The sequence below is a fragment of the Diadema antillarum genome, unplaced genomic scaffold (assembly GCF_040938485.1).
Source record: "Diadema antillarum isolate AM-2024a unplaced genomic scaffold, OU_Dant_1.0 seq00001176_RagTag, whole genome shotgun sequence".
In the NCBI taxonomy this organism is placed as follows: domain Eukaryota; kingdom Metazoa; phylum Echinodermata; class Echinoidea; order Diadematoida; family Diadematidae; genus Diadema; species Diadema antillarum.
The window spans coordinates 457,995-475,542 of record NW_027271979.1 but is presented as its reverse complement, the minus strand read 5'-3'; the positions used below and the strand labels follow the sequence as shown (position 1 = coordinate 475,542).

Below are 17,548 nucleotides of genomic sequence, written 5' to 3'. Positions count from 1 at the left end.
TGTAAAACATGATATATTCGCGGCATGAATTTTTCGCGAATTGGAACCGACAGCCTTTTTCGTGGCAAAAAATTTTCGCGAAGTGCCACTGGCTTTCAATGCATATAGTGTAAACAAGGACTTTCGCGTGCATTTTAATTTCGCGAATCTTGGCGCTCGCGAAATTAAAGTGCACGCGAAAATTTCTCGTTTTACAGTATATATAGGCCACTGACATTATTACAATAGGCCCTGCTGAGAAGCCTTCTCAGCGTATCATGCTGAGCCATGAAATTAGAAAAAAATGATAGAAACATAAACCGAGTATTTTGATGATTTAAAACAAACAGCTTTGAAGCTAATCCGTCATTCAAAAAAAAACAACTTATACAAACCGTGCAAACCATGGCATAAGCAACGCCAATATTCTCTTTCGACAATGCACATTATGCTTGCGCTGCTGCATCAAAAGTATGGGGCCAACACACAGAACTCCAACACCGCAACCTACCGTATCCCATTTTGCGATCGCATCCGGATATCCGCATACGCGAACCGCGCGTACCGTGTGTCATAGAGATATATACTAAGAACACCATACATCTCTATGCCGTGTGTACGTACGTACACATGTGTGTGATACACTTATATTTTGGTGTTTTTTTTTTACAGGCGCATGACATGACGTGCAGCAGGGTGGCCGGCGAGCAGGGCAAGTAACACAGGGAAAAACGATATAAACGTCGGTATTCTGAGTGCTGCCAACGATGGATATTTCCAGGAGGGAAGCATACCGAATTCTTGAAATTAGTGATGGTGAGAAACTATGCTGAACGAAGTAATTACACTATAATCGAAATTATACTTTCGCCGGGGGGCTATGATGATGCCACTCCACTGAGCTGAGTCGGCACAACTCGACTGCTATATGCGCCATCCATGCGCTGTGCATGGAGTGGTCACACATGTCATAGGATTCCTAGCACGTTATATGGGGAGAGCTACAGAAACAGACAGGCCACATGCGCAGTAATCCACTGCACTTTTGATGACAAACGCGGTATAACCCGATTTCTTCATGAAGGGAAATGATAAATGTGTGGTACAGTGTAGGCCCTACAGGGAATAATTTTCAAACTCAAATTTGATTAGCAATTTCAGCTGATGAAAAATAGCTTCAATGATAATTGATATCCTGTACTCAGGTAGGCTGTAAATTACTGTAGTGCCTCTACTCTAAAAAAAAACTAGGTCTAGTGGCTGTACCAGGTACAGACTAAGTTCTAACATACCATGTAAGAAAACTGCTAACACCTTACACAAAACTCAAAAGTTAGTTTGTGTAGCAGTGGTGTAAAAATGCATAGCAAATTGCGATGCAATACCAGGAAAATTATACCCTGCCCTACTTGTAGTTGTATAAACTTAGACTAGTCTACATCACTTGCATATAGATCTATAACTAGTTTCTATAGTAACTATACACAGCCCAGTCGCTGTAGTGTAAGTAGCGACAGGGCTGTACCAATGTGACCCACAACACGAACTTCTGACAAAGAGAGTTCAGCGATCACATGCGATCGCTTTGAATTTTGATACTTTAGATCATTGTTTGTCACCTCAAACTCATCTCATGCGAATCTTCAATAATGAGACTTCATATCTATGCTATCAATATTGAAATTCACATTTTACAACTTACCAAAAATGATGATTATATGCAGCATGTGTGAACGGTACATCGTCATTCACGCCAGGCCATTTTGAATATCGGGAGGTCACATGATCTGAATGCCCTTTCAAAAGGTCGCACTGTCGACCATGCTGCTCACTCAAGCAGCGCACGCACGCAAAAGATCTCTCCGCAGCAGACGACGCTGGGCAGTACATGTGTACTCCATATGATAGAGGTTCTGTAATACGTTCTCAAGCGCACACTTTGGAGCACTTCCGGTCACGCATGCGCATAATTTGCAGAGGTCAAGGGGCCAATTTGAATTCTGCAAGATGAACCCCGACGGTCAGGGATTGCGCCAGAAAGTGTCATTTTTTTGTTCCACGGACTTATCGCGAGGGCTCTCTATGGACTTATGAACCTTCTGTAATACAAGCATGCACTTAACGCGAGTATTAAACATATACATTTTCTGTAAGAAACATATAAATTTTCATAAGTTTTGTCGTTGTGTTGTGGTTCCCCACTTGGAAGGTGCATGCCTCGTCTGTCAGACGCTGTATTCACACAGCGTATTAACAGCGTCTCCCATGCACGTGAGCTGTGCAGAAAAACAAACAAGAAACAAAACTAAAACAAAACAATCCAAACTGGCCATGTAGGATCTAACGTTAGATCTTGAAGACGAAGAGAACACAGTCCTGAGTGATAGTGATACTGATAGGGAATACTGCGCTGGCGCTAGCGTAACCCTGGCCCGGCCTTGGGGTGTTGTACTTAGAAGGAGTTCGTGTTTGGGCTGGTTGCAGTCACACTGTAGCGCTAGCGGCCAAATCGTGATATCGGTCCCCTCTCGTTCTGCTTGTGTGTCTCCACTATGTGCAAAGTCTATGGAGGTTGAAAGAAGTCCCCGGCTATGACGAATGGCGGTGAATGGAGTGGGTACCTATTTCGCGATAATGCCGTGCTAGCACTGCTAATAAATCAGTCTGGGAAATCCACTCATGAGGGGGGGGCTCCGTCTCACAAGGCACTCTCCCCCTCATGAGCACCTCTGGGGTACTTGGAGACTCCCTCCCTGCAGTGCTCATGAGGCCTCCTCTTCACTTCTCATCCTTCTTCGTCTGAGTAAGTGCAGTCCACCATCTGGTGTATTTTCGCACTGTTTGACGGGTCTGATGTGGTGTATGTAGAACTGTACAGTGCCATATACCAACATAACTACATGATAACGAAGTGCAGCCAAAAAACAGCATTCCCCTTCTATCGGAGCTAGAGTTTCTGTACCTCTTGCGTGAAACTGTCAGCAGAGGTACATTTGATGAGGGCTTCTGGCAGAGAGTTCCAAAGCCTTAAGGAGTCGGGGAGGAATGATTTCTGGTAGAGTAGGGTTCTTGCAAAGGGTACTTGAAGCTGTTGAGAGTGTCCACAGTTTGATGTTGTTACCGGCAGTAGATTGGTATGAGGGATGTCTGTGAGTTTGTTGAGGATGCGATACATCACCATCGTCTTGAGCTGAGCTCGGCTTTCTCGAAGAGATGGCCACTGGAGTTGGTGCAACATTGTTGTCACGCTACTTGTCCTGCGATAGTCCCCTATGACGAAGCAGGCATATCGACGTTGAACCATTTCCAGCCTCTGGATATTTTCCTGGGTATGGGGATTCCAAACTGTGCTGGCATATTCCAAGATGGGATGAACTAATGCCAAGTAGCACATTGTTGTCTTTCGAGGACAAGGCCTGATGTTTCATAGCAAGAATGCACTGATGCTATTTGCTTCCTTGATGACAGCTTTTATGTGGGGATCCGATAAAAAATAGATTGCTGGAAAAAAAAAATGTCTCCCATTCTATATAACAGATGATGCACATGTTTTTGTTGGTTTTGTGTGTGTGTGTGTGTGTGTGTGTGTGTGTGTGTGTGTGTGCATCAGGGGAGTGGTGTGTATGCAGTAACTGGAATTTAGCCCAAACCCACTCAGCTTTGCCTCATGGGTTAAGCATTTCATAGTTACCTTACGCACACAATTCTTACTGATGCACTCAGACCTATGTGTCATTTATACTAAACTGAAGCATCTGGTTTTCATCTATGGCAAGCCAAATGGAAATTCATTCAGTTAATTTGCCCAGTGTCGGTAATACAGGGGAATTTCGAAACAATGAGGAGGTCGGACTTAGCTGCTTTCCTTGTTATAGCCAATGTCTCGCTATATCAGTTGGCAGAAAAAAAAGCATATCATAAAGACAATTTGTACATGTGGGACTACAGATCACGTTTCAAATAATACTGATAACCTGGCAATGTTAGAGAATTACTCACCTGTATGTGTAACAAGATGTTTTTTCGGTAATGAAATACAATATTGAAAATGTGTTTTTTGAAACTGTTGTGTATTGCTGGGTACCATAGCGTATTGATCTACCCCACGAAGCGCAGCACTATGCACAAAGGTGTGACCGAGGCATTAGATAATAATTCCGAATGACACACTCAGACCTGTGCATCATATTCTGGTTGATATAACGGGGTGCTTTATTGTATCAATAAAACAAACAAACACCACTACTTAATAGTTCGTTTCAATTTTTACGTTTAGTATTTGAATATTTGTCATTTGTGACTGCTCCTTTCCTCTCCTCTGCTGTCTTTTGTGTCAACCTGCTGTCATATTTAATACAAGCACATACTTTCTAGAATGTTGTAAGCTTTCTTTTTACATGATTATGTCATTTTGCTGCAATTGACAAGTGAGTTTCCAATTGCATGTTTCATGATTTGTGTGGCGATATGCGACTCTGATGCGTTCAAACCATGTTCCCCATCGTATTTGTTTTCATGTCGGAAGTTAGTGCTGGCTAGTGTTGCTGTTTACTTTTTGTCTCGCCCACCGGAGGTGAAGGCGAGACTAAGGGATCCAAATGGCGTCCGTCCGTCGTCCGTCCGTCGTCCGTCACAAATGTTAAAGTTTACCTGCAAGACTCTCTTATGATGCATAACTTGGCAACTGTTACAGCAATGGCAGCCACAATTGGGTGAGAGAAGCACTAGGGGTATCTTCATGTTATGGTGTTGTCGGAGGTCATGTGATGATGTCAAAGGTCATTTGAGGTCTTATATTAAAGAGTATGTGCAAGACTTTCTTTTCTATGTTAAAGTTTACCTGCAAGACTCTCTTTTGACAAATAACTTCACATAAGTTGCTTGGATTACAACCTAACTTGGGTCATAGATGCACTGGGGGCACCTTCATGTTATGGTGCCGTTGGAAGTCACAGGATAAGGTCAAAGGTCATTTGAGGTCATACGTTAAAGTTTACTTGCAAGACTCTCTTATCACACGTAACTCGACACATGTTGCTACAATGGCAATCAAACTTGGGTGATGGATGCACTGGGAGTACCTTCATGTTATGGTGCCGTAAGAGGTCACATGATAAGGTCAAAGGTCATTTGAGGTCATACGTTAAAGTTTACTTGCAAGACTCTCTTATCACACGTAACTCTGCATATGTTGCTACAATGGCAATCAAACTTTGGTGATGGTAGATGTCTCTTGGGATGTTGAAGGTAACCACAAGGTCAAAGGTTACAGACGGCGGTCAACGAACTTTCAGGGCCCAATGTTAAGTTTTTAGGGCGCATTTCGTTTATGGCTCATAACTTTTGATCCCTTTGTCCGTTTGTGACCAAACTTGGATGGAAGATGTCCCTTGGGGAGGTGAAGGTCGTCACAAGGTCAAAGGTTACAGACAGGGGTCAACAAACTTTTAGGGCCCAATGTTATGTTTTTAGGGCGCGTTTTGATTGTGGCTCATAACTTTTGATCCCTATGTCCATTTGTGACCAAACTTGGACGGTAGATGTCCCTTGGGGATTTAAAGGTCATCACAAGGTCAAAGGTCACAGAAAGGGGTCAACAAATTTTAAGGGCCCAATGTTAAGTTTTTATGGCGCATTTCGATTATGGCTCATTACTTTTGATCCCTTTGTCCGTTTGTGACCAAACTTGGATGGTAAATGTCCCTTAGGGTGTTGAAGGTCACCACAAGGTCAAAGGTCATAAGCAGTTCAATTAACTTCTGGGAGTTATAAAAAATATAAATTTCTTGTACGCGAATGGGCGAGACACAATTTGGCGATTGCCTTGTTGTTTCACTTCCATTGTCGAACATTGCGGTAGAAAAGCTCGGATAGAAAGCCAACCAAAGGGCACAGTTACTAGTACACTACAGATCACAGAGCGAGCGTATCTATTGTACATAGCAACGACAATCGGAGCATGCAAGCGTGGACAAAACATTCCCGAAATGCTGCGAGATGTGTTTCCGAAACCCGAACTATGTAAATGTGTGGGACGCACTAGGAGACATATTAAGTACCATTTTGTATTTCTTTGATCATTTGTAGGAATTATAGACATCAAATATACACATGTTGCCCCTGCCGGATAGAAGATATTTGTATGGAAGTCTTTGCCTGTAGATGTACAGTAGATGCTACGTGATGGGATCGATTGTCAGGCTGTGCGAGTGTGCAAAATATCTTTATGGCCATGTTTGCTGTTAAAGAACAGGTCATATCCACAGTGCAGACTTTCCATGTGCCAGTATGTGCTGTAAGTTTATAATAAGGCACTCCACAATCGCATACGGTTTCAGTTTCTAGTTCCACTGCAGGGAATCCTATTTCATCCACAATATTTTGGAGCTATTTTAATGTAAAATGCACAACAACATGCCCACTTTACAGCAAAAAGTAACTTAAATCATATGGAAATTTCTAATGCAGATTTTGCCACAAATTGAAAGATTCGAGTAAAAAAAAAAAAAAAAAAATCAGACTGTTGTTATTAAGATAGACTACACAAACCAGGATGTTCCTACATATAAACCACAGCTGCTCTAGATTTTTAAGATCTTCCTTGTGGCAAAAACAAAAACAAAAACAAAAACAAACCAAACAAGTGTAGTTATTACTCTGGGAAATGCTGTACATTATCTTTGCAATTAACTGTAAACTTTTTTTTTGTATTTGAAAAGAAATAAAAAAGAAAACAGGAGAATGTAAACTGGAGATTGCGTGTGAAATAATGATGAGTAGAAAAAAAAAGTGGAAGCTTTTGGCAGAATAGTTAAAAGAGTTTTAAATGTTGGCATGTTGCATTGCACCTCTTCAAGCATTAAATGTTTTATTCTTGTCATGCATTTCTAAGTAGACCCATTATTGTAGAACTAACCCTGTTCTCTGAATATTTCCTGAAGCATGTATGATGTGTCTAGTACATGTAAGGTGGTGTTTTTAAACTGCATAAACAGACTCTCAAATGTGGTCACATGTGGGGTTTGTGAAAAGGAAAGAAAATTCCCTTCATTTTCGTGCCGAAGATCATAACATCAAGCAAAGATCGGATATTTAATGTCAAATGCAGAAACACTACGAGTAATCAGAATGACATAGAATATAATGCGTTTTTTATGCCACCGCCACGAAGTGTCGCCGGAGGCATTATTGTTTTCGGGTTGTCCGTCCGTCCGTCCTTCCGTCTGTAATCAATTTTGTGGACAGAGTAACTAAAAAACCGTTTCAGGTGTCCCAATGAAACTTGGCATGCATATGTATGAGTGGGCGAAGTTGAGCCTATCAATTTTTGGGTGCACATGCTCAAGGTCAAAGGTCAAAAGGTCAAGGTCAAATGCTCAAAATTTCACTATTTCCCCCATATCTATGCAATGCCTGAAGGTATTTTTTGAAACTTAGTGTATATGTGTAATACTATTAATAAAGATTATCCAGAGAGAGTTTCGGGTCATGAGGTCAAAGGTCAAAGGTCACGTGAAAATGTTAGAATTTCACTTTTTTCTCCATATCTGCAAATGGTTCAAGGTATCTTCATGGGACTTACTGCACATGCATGTACTGACTGGCAGTGAGTATGTAGGGAATTTGGGGTCATGGATCAAGGTCAACTCCTCAAAATGTCACTATTTCCCTCATATTTATGCAATACGTGCAGGATTTCCTTGAAACTGAATATATACGTGTATTACGTACCTAATAGAGATTCTCTTGGAAGTTTCTTGCCACAAGGTCGAAGGTCAAAGGTCAAGTTAAAGTGCTAAGTTCCTCTTCTTCCTCCATATCTTGAACGTGACTCAAGGTATCATCATGAAACTTAGTACATATCTAGATGCATGTTCTACCTGACAGTGATTCTCTTGGAAAGTTTAGGGTCATAGGGTCGAAGGTCAAGGGTCAAAGGCCAGGTTAAAAATTACTCATTGCATAAACATATCAAAGGAACAAAATTAAAAAGTAAAAAATCCTCAAATCCCCAAATACCTGTACTCTTAAACAATATAGCCATTCATCCAAGTAAGCCTCACTCAAGGAAAGTGAATATTCAACACATTTGAGACAAACCTGTCATTTTAATGTTTTGCCAATTATGTAAAACTGTCATCACACATTGTCAAGACGTACTATAGACCTAATAGGAGAATCATGCATTATGGCGGAGGCATACCAGTCGCCGTAGCGACATTTCTAGTTATATCCTTGTACAAAGCTAACAAGATAGTGTGTGCCTGCAAGAGAGAAAAAATGGGCTGATATTCTCTTTTTATCCCAGGAAGCCATATCTAGCAGACACAGCATGTCCATGGATTACTTGATAGTGTGACCCAGCACAACAATTTCAATGACAGATCAGCACTTTTCTTTTCTTTTCTTTTTTTTTTTGGGGGGGGGGTGGAGAAGGGGAAGTGGGAATGGGTTTCTGATTACTTTAGATACTTGGTGATAACTGACACAAGTCAATAAATTTGTAGGATAAGCAGTCTGTGAGGCTTCGCAAGAAAATGTTAAACATGGTACTGACAAAATTTGATGTTTCACACACAGTTGCCCATGCACACTAACGAAGTTTGTCATTGAGGAAGACAGCAAATATATCCGTACAGAAAATATATGTGATAAAGCGCTAACACTTGTGACTTTAATACTGACATTGAAAGGATATCCAGCACAAACTGTGTGCTGTACTGCCCTAATTACAATGCATGAATATTCTGCATGGCTGAACATGGATCAACACATGGAGTTGTCCTGCGTTTTTCTTTCTTTCTTTCTTTCTTATTTTTTTTTTAGGCTGGCTACCAAATTATGATTTTTGTCGAGCCCACAGGAGGTGAGGGGAGACTAAGGGATGGCCTGCGGCGTCCGTCCGTCCGTCCGTCCATCGTCTGTCCGCAACGCTACAAAAACTTCAATAACTCTTTACTCTGAGCTTCAATTGCAATCAAACTTTGAGGGAAGAGGGGTCATACAAAGTTTCACATTTTACCATATATGAAGGTCACGTCAAGGTCAAAGCTCACAGGCAGGGGTCAATGAACTTTAGAGCCCAATGTCAAGTTTTTATGGCGCGTTTCTATTATGGGTCATAACTTTTGATCCGTAGCTCCATTTGTGACCAAACTTGGATGGTAGATGTCCCTTGGGGAGTGGATGGTCACCACAAGGTCAATGGTCACTAGCATGGTTCAACGAACTTTTAGAGCCCAATGTTAAGTTTTTATGGCGCATTTCTATTATGGGTCATAACTTTTGATCCATAGGCCGTTTGTTTGTGACTAAACTTGGATGGTAGATGTCCCTTGGGGAATTGATGATCACCACAAGGTCAAAGGTCACAAGCAGGGGTCAACAAACTTAGAGCCCAATGTTCAGTTTTTATGGCGCGTTTCTATTATGGGTCCTATCTTTTGGTCCATAGGTCCATTTGTGACTTAACTTGGATGGTAGATGTCCCTTGGGGAGAGGATGATCACCACAAGGTCAAAGGTCACAAGCATGGGTCAACGAACTTTTAGAGCCCAATGGCTCGTTTCTATTATGGCTCGTTTCTATTATGGGTCATAACTTTTGATCCATAACTCCATTTTTGACTAAACTTTGATGGTACATGTCCCTTGGGGAGTGGATGGTCACCACAAGGTCAATGGTCACAAGCATGGGTCAACGAACTTTTAGAGCCCAATGTTAAGTTTTTATGGCGCGTTTCTATTATGGGTCATAACTTTTGATCCTTTGGTCCGTTTGTGACCAAACTTGGATGGTAGATGTCCCTTGGGGAGTTGAAGGTCACCACCAGGTCAAAGGTCATAGGCGGGTCAATGAATTTCCGGGAATTGGATTAACATTTATTTCTTCTACGCAAATGGGCGAGACACATTTTGGCACTTGCCTTGTTTTTGTGTAATTCTCTCCACTAGATCAGACAGGTACCAGGCACTCATTGTTGGAAGATTATGATCCATACTGTGCAAAAGTAGTTTATCAAATGTCTCTCCACATGTTCTTTGCATTTGAAAATACTGTACAGTGAGTTCAGGGGCACAAAGAGGCAGCTACACCCACACTAGTGTTGGATGTATGTTTTCAGAGTGTGGATATGTGCAAAATCTTCAGTACACTGTACTTGAATGGGAGAGGAGAGATATGCTGTTGCTAATTTGTTACTTTTACCACTGTTTTTGTTTTGCTTTTGTTTGTTTTTTTTGCTTGTTTTTGCAGGATCTAGCCCTGATGAAATTCGAGCAGCATATAAGCGACAAGCCCTAAAATGGCATCCAGATAAACACAAAAACTCTCCAGAAGCTACAAAGGTTAGTAGCATCTGCAGATGTGTGTTTGTAACACACATACACACACACACACACATACATTGTACACTGTAAGCACAATGCATATTGATGGAAATCCCAGTGCTTGTCATATTCAGGCAGTTGCTTGCTTAAGTTATTGCTGAAATCAATTCTTCAAATTTGCACTTACATTTGGAAAAGAAATATATATGATATTCAAATTCATGTTTGGAATCTGTTCTCAAAAGGAGTGTGGTAAAAGCACAATATTTTTGCGACATGATATTTTCGTGAATTTGAACAAACAGCCTTTTTCATGGCATGCAATTTTTGCAAATTGTCACTGGCATTCAACGCATATAGTGCAGGCAAGAACTTTCATGTATTTCTTATTTTCACGAATCTTGGCTCTCGCAAAATTAAAATGCACATAAACATTCCTCAGTTTACAGTATGTAACAAACACAGATCAATACCAAATCTAAATCTGTAATTGCTTTGCATAGTAATATTACTGTAATAATATTTGTTGTTTGAAGGTTTAAAGGTAATAATATCACTGTACTGAAGTGGATGAGGCTGTGGATCTGTAAACAGTAGATCCTCAGTCCAAATCCTGTCGATACATTCACTCTTGAACAAGATGCTTCACTCAAGATGGCACTCGTAGACCTGGCTGTAAAAAACAAAAACAAAAACAAAAACAAAAATGCCAACAACAACGATATTTTACTGTAAAACCAGAAACATTTGCAAATTGGAGCTGACAGCTTTTTTCCAAGCATGAAACTTTCGTGCATTGCCACTGGCATTCAGTGCATTGTGTTGACAAAACCTTTCGTGTGCATTTTACTTTTGTGAGTCTTGGCTCCTCGCAAAAGTTTCATGCGCGCAAAAATTTCTGGTATTACAGTACATGGCAATGCCTTAAAGGCATAATTTACCATTTGCAGATGAAACAAAAACCCAGCATTAGTGCTCTAAAATAGTTCTAAATTGTGAGTTACGGATAGAAACAACCACTGTAACAATTTGAATCCGTATAATAGATGTTAAGTATTGTTAAATACACAAAATGTGAACAATAGTTATGATAAAAATATTTCCAGACTAAACCATCAGTTATGGTTTATTGAGAAATATTCTGATACCTCCTTACATTTTAGGCTTTATTGCAAAAATTTTATATGGTAGGATGTTTTGTGATACAACAGACCTACACATATGCATCAAATGTAATATTTTGAAAATTTTTAAAATCACTGCTCCCAAAGGTAAACAGGACCTTTAAGGTAGTGGTAGTGGAGCTACACATGTACATGTACCTTAGATTTTATACTCCTTGTTGATCAGAATTCTTCAAATAGGCTTCTGCATATAAACACTGTATTTGTGCCATTTCAGGTTTGATTTTCATATTTGTTTTCTTCAAATGAATCACAGAGATTTCAGGAGATCTCTTCGGCCTACGAAAGACTCACCAAGCCGGAATATGTTGAGATCAACCTCACCATGGTAAGAAATGTGTTTCTCTGCTCCTGCAACATGTGACAGAATGCTTGTACACCAGAATGGAAATTCATTGATGCCATATAGAGATTCTGTGTTTGACAGAGTAATATAAGGCTGATTTATTCCCATAACGTATAGATAATATCCTCCCATTAGAATTGAGTTTTTATTTGTGAGATGACCATCACTGGAAATTGTACAGAGTTACATCACAAACAATAACAGTAGCAACAAACAGACACACACATGTACAGAAAGATAAAGAGCATAGGAAATACCCAAGAATTGATTAATGTTAGAATGCAAGTGGCATGGTTGCATATCATTTGAACAGTTCACTGCATTTCTTGTTGTCGCAATGAAACTTTCATATGACAAATCAATGCATGAACAGCTGAGCAATGTAAGAGTAAATTTGTCATGTGCCACGGGAAGCATTGATTGTCAAATACATATGATCAGGAATTGTTAAAACATTCCACCTTCTCTACAAATAGCTGTTATCTTTTCCCACTTGGGCTGGCATACGAGTTTGTGATGCCTTTCTGTGATATTTGGAAATAGATATTATTTATATCTGTTTTATGACATAGGCTTATGTACTTTAATTTCTAATTCAGAGTATAGATTGCAGTATCATTATACTTCTATACTGTAGCCTGCTCATTCTGCTTATTTTTCAGTGTGTTAGTGTGTTTATTTTTTGTTGGGTAGTCCACTTTGGAACTAATTAATTCATCATATCAAAAAAGAAAATAATTGTTTAAGAATTTCAAAGTCTGTCCTTATCAAATCAGTATATTGTGTTTAGTTTGATTTTCTAGAAAAATCGCACAGCACACATAGCAGCACGAATTGAGTTCTATTGACAAAGCGAAACTATATCTCAAGCATTGGGAAATGACTACAGCACTATTCATTCATTCGTTCATTCAATGATTCATTCATTGAATACAGTGAATGGTATTTCACAATCCTGTGGGAGGGAATCCCCAAATTGTGGTTAGGTCACATTGTATGGTGTTCTCAAAATAAACAAAACAAAACAAACAAGAAGAGACCATGGGAAGGGGGAATTGAAAAAGATCTTTTGCCTTGGAGGAGAGGTAGAAGAGGGTACTGTGATATAAAGCACACTCTGATTTTCCATTAAATTCAAAATTTATGCAACATTTCAAGCAAATGCATATAAAACTATTTCTGTGTTGTATTAAAGGTGCTAAGAACGAATGTCAATCTTCTTTCAATTTCAGATCAAAACACAAAAGTCAATCCGCAGAGGAGTTCTTGTCAAACATTTCCATCAAATATAAAAAAGACAATCATTGTAATCATGTAACTTGGTGCAGATATACATTGTAAGATAAATTGATGTTGCTTTTGTCTTTCAGGATATATATTGCTTTGTGTACTGGAAAATGTTTAGGTTATATGCATGTCCTTTGTAGATGGCATACTGAGTATTCATGTTTTATTTTTTTCTTCGTTATCTCTTTTCAGGAGGAGATGTTTGACATCTTTGCTCATGTATTTTGTGGGCACAGAGGTAAGATATATGATATGGCTTTATACCTTTCAGATAAGAGAGAATCTCATGGTTTAATCCTCTTCTCAATATCAACACTGCCATTTGTAAACTCAACTACCATGAAGTACTGTGTTTGTGTGTAGTTCCAGTTACACTTTGAGGTGATGTTGGCATGATACATATCCATTTGTGTGCATTTTGTTGTTTTTGAAGTGATCTAATAAGCATAATTTATGTCACTGCACAGTACCAATACTGTGTAAAATACAGCCCGTATATGAATGCATGATGTCGTTTCATAACTAAAACTTGCAAACCAAGTCGGGAAAAGATGAGTTTTGGTATTTTACCAAGACTATACATGTATATCAATAAATGAAATATATTTTATGTTGAAAAAATGTCATGCTTATTCAAAAAAAAAAAGTTATGATAATGACTTTAATGATAAATTTTATCTCTGATGTTCTACCTGACGTGATTGAACTGACAAAATGATAGTGAAAGTGAAAATAATGACAGACACTCGTGCATGGGGAATCATTTGGGTATTTTATTGTTTAATCGTGGCAACATCTGAATATTCCATATCCTAATTCCAAAAAGAAATTAACACAAAAAGTTGTAGAGACATTTGCCCAGAAATATGCCCCGAAATGCCCTCTGCCCAGAAGTATGCGTGAAAAAATTTCAGTGATGAAAGCAATACAGACACATGATATACAATATTATGCTTCCAAGGCACTTGTTGCATTGCATGTTTTGTAGTTTGGTCTCTTCACTTAATCATCCTGTTTGTTCCTACTGCACCTTAAGGATATGGTGGCTTCTCCGACAGTGACGAGGACAGTGGCAGCAGCGACGACTTCCAGTTCAGACCAGAGGCATTCCGATCAGGGGGATATGAAAAATGGGAAAAGAGTCGAGAACATGGTAGGCAACTAAGTTTCTTTCTGCAATCTGAGAGTTCATTCACTCTGCAGCTTCAAAACTGTCCAAAACAGGTGGTTGTGGGTACCATGGATCCTTTGGGTGTCCCAGATGTTCAACAACAACCATTATAGTGATGGCAATGCCAATACTTTTGACAGACCCAGGTTTTGAGAGCAATGTAACAGTACCAGTACTCATTTGGGATACATTCCTCAGCTGTAGGTCTATAGTGCCCCATTTCTCATCCAGCTGCTCTGAATTGGACAAGATGGGGTAACACATTGCTGTTGCATGGATTGATACTTGATATGACACTGAGGTCTTTGTTGTCCTAGTCCTTTTAATGATGATGAAAAATATCTATGATCCTTCGAGGTTGATGGCTTAGGCCTAAAGCGTGCTTGTCAAATCAAAACAAGCTTGACAGGTATAAAGCGGAGAACACTAAGTATTCAGTACAGAGCTTGGTTACTGTGAATAGATTGTATTTTAACTGGTGAACATGCAATGAAGGATATTTCGTGGACAAGTATTCATTTTTTTTTTCTTAGCAGACTGTGGCATGATAAAGCATTTGTAAAATTTTGTGCAGTGTAAATTGAGTATTAAGATATGAAGAACATAACTTCAATTTCAGAGACCCATCCAGTCTGTTTTCTTTGCTTTTTTTTTTTTTTGTGAAGCACTACGTCCATCTATTTCACAGTATTTCCGTGTGTTTTAACAAGGTCTATTCTTTGCTGTTCTCATCTTCTATTTTTCAGAAATTCCTCAGTCATCTAGACCAACATTCAATGTAAGTCCATTATCTGTACCCCTTGAGTAATTAATGAAATACAGCAGTTTGCTTGTCTGTCTGTAAATTATGTGCTATTTAGTCTGGTCTTAACTCTGTGCAGTGAGTGTAGAATGCTGTAGAAATATGTCAGTGCACTTTTATGAAGTACAAGCTTAGTTTCATTATCACAATTGTGAGGTTGCAGTTGTAAGTAACTTGTCTTTTGTGAAAACTCACATATGTGTGGCAGTGCTTTGACGATGTGGATTTAGTCAAGGAAAGTATGTATGTGAATTGCTTCAACTTTTTGCACTGTACTCATTGTGATCACTGTGTACAGTCTCCATGTAAGAATTCATCTGGAATGTTACTTGGAAGTTTAATGACTCTTGACAACAATGTTCTGTACAAGTGAATTTTTACACTCTGCTGCCTGCATGCATTATCCTCTGTTGTGCTTCTTATTTGCACTACTGCTCTGGCGCATTGATCTATCCTTGAGGTTGAGATTTAAAAAGAAACAAACCCAAATAACGGAATCTTTGCGGATCTTACTTCTCTAGTAGCCAAAAGGGATAAGCAAAGTTAGTGCTATGAATAATACAGGCATACAACTTGAATGCTAGCAGGTTCCAGCTCACATCACTTGACAGAAGTATACATGACTTTATAACTGTATACACCATATATTTCGCAGGTTCCTATTTCGCAAATTTTGCAAGTCTGGTGCTGTTCGCGAATTAAACAACTAAAAAAAAAAACAAAATATTGGCCCTGATCCTGACATAAATGTGACTTGCATACATTCATTTCTCTGTTCATTGCTGTACTCCCCATTCGCAAATTTAACCATTTGCGATATTGCCGGCAAGTCCCGATGTGCGAAGAATTATGCATGAAGACTTGCTAAATATATGGCATATGTAAAACCTCACAAAATGATGATGTGTATCTCTTTGGTTGTATGATTATAGGAGGCCCAGAAACATGCGGAGGAGTTATTGAAGGAGGAAGAGAAGCTGAAGAAACAGAAAGAGAAGCGAAAGGAGCGGAAGAAACGGAGGAAAGCGAGAAAACGTCAGGAGAAGGAGGTGCGCTATGGCGGACGCGAAGGGAAGAAAAAAGGAAAGAAGACAGTGGTGCCCGAGTCTTCAGATGATGAAGACGATGAGGATGAGGAGGGAGAAGATTCCACTGAGAACAAGGAAAATATAGAAGTAAGTCTCCTTGAGTGTGTGTGTGTGTGTGTATATGCAGGGATCGACATTAGCTCAATATCAGTAGTGGCCCAGGGCCACTGAAACTTGATGACGGACCACCGAATTTCCCAAAAGGCTATCTTTTGGTGGCCTGCTCAGGTACTGAAGATTCAATACGGATTGTTATGTTTCCGTTTATTTTTGACCACTGCATTTCTTTCTTGGGCCACCAAAGTTTCAGATTGAAAGATTCTAATAGCCTGAACTGGCCACCAGCAAGAAAAAAGAAAAATAAGTATGTGTCAAGCCGTGATATATGTGTGTGTGTGTGTTTGCATTTCTTATATCTATGCATGATAATATGTATGCGTATACAGTGATCACTGCTTAATTAGGGTTTTTCTCCCGTTTTTCTCCCGTGTAAGTATGGCTCCCGCTTATGCATGGTCGGTTTGGCCCAATTCAAACCACTTGACATAAAGCCCAGTGTGTGGGCATTACACTAAACTATGCACAGTTATCAAACCCACTGATATCCACGGAAACAAGTTCAAAGCTCCATGACACCAGACACAAAACAGTGATTAAAAAGGACACAGCAATCCCAATATTGAGGTAGGCATGTACTTGCTCTAGAGGGAATATCAAGACTGCCGAGTACAGCATGAATATATTTATGTAGAATGTATATATGGAAAACTTGGTCCGTAAGAAACGCATGCCAAAGAACATGAATGAAACAATTTATTTGATATGTATTTATGGAAGCACCATGAAAGAAACACGGGTGAAATGATTGCCTTGTGTAGAATCATCATTACTAAAATCTTGTAGGTACATTGTATTTGTTTGCAAAAAGTCAGGTGATGTTCACACGATATGCAAATTTTCCCATCCTTACCAGTAAACTGAATCACTTCAGTGTGCACTAATACTAAAGAAAAAAATGAGGTCAGTAATATTAGAAAAGGGAGTAAAAAAATGCAAATGTGAAAGGACTTGGAGTTTATGCAGTACTGGTTAGATGTGCAGTGCTCAGTTTCAGTATATTCTGTTGGTGTGCATGTGATTGTGTATAATGTGTGCGAGTGTGTGTATGTGTAGAGGTGTTATGAGTGTGAATTTGTGTCATTGTAGATCATTTCCCCCAAGTGGCTAGTGATGACATGTAAAGTGACCAATATGAATGATGAAAAGGTGAGAAAAATGCCCAAAGTGGAGCAAAGATGTACAGTGCATGCAAGTTTACAATGTTTTCACCCAAAGAAAAAAAAATGGTATTTTGCAAATACCA

At 39.4% G+C, this 17,548-nt stretch overlaps 2 long non-coding RNA genes across 2 annotated transcripts; both read left to right on the top strand.

Moving 5' to 3' along the window:
- The first annotated feature begins 672 nt into the window (after positions 1–672).
- Positions 673–11,820, top strand: LOC139744459 (uncharacterized). Its single transcript, XR_011711830.1, has 3 exons — positions 673–795; positions 10,234–10,325; positions 11,748–11,820. It is a non-coding gene; the product is annotated as an uncharacterized lncRNA (long non-coding RNA).
- A 2,053-nt stretch (positions 11,821–13,873) lies between these two features.
- Positions 13,874–16,254, top strand: LOC139744458 (uncharacterized). The gene is made up of 3 exons (XR_011711829.1): positions 13,874–14,277; positions 15,042–15,073; positions 16,030–16,254. It is a non-coding gene; the product is annotated as an uncharacterized lncRNA (long non-coding RNA).
- The last annotated feature ends 1,294 nt before the right edge of the window (positions 16,255–17,548 follow it).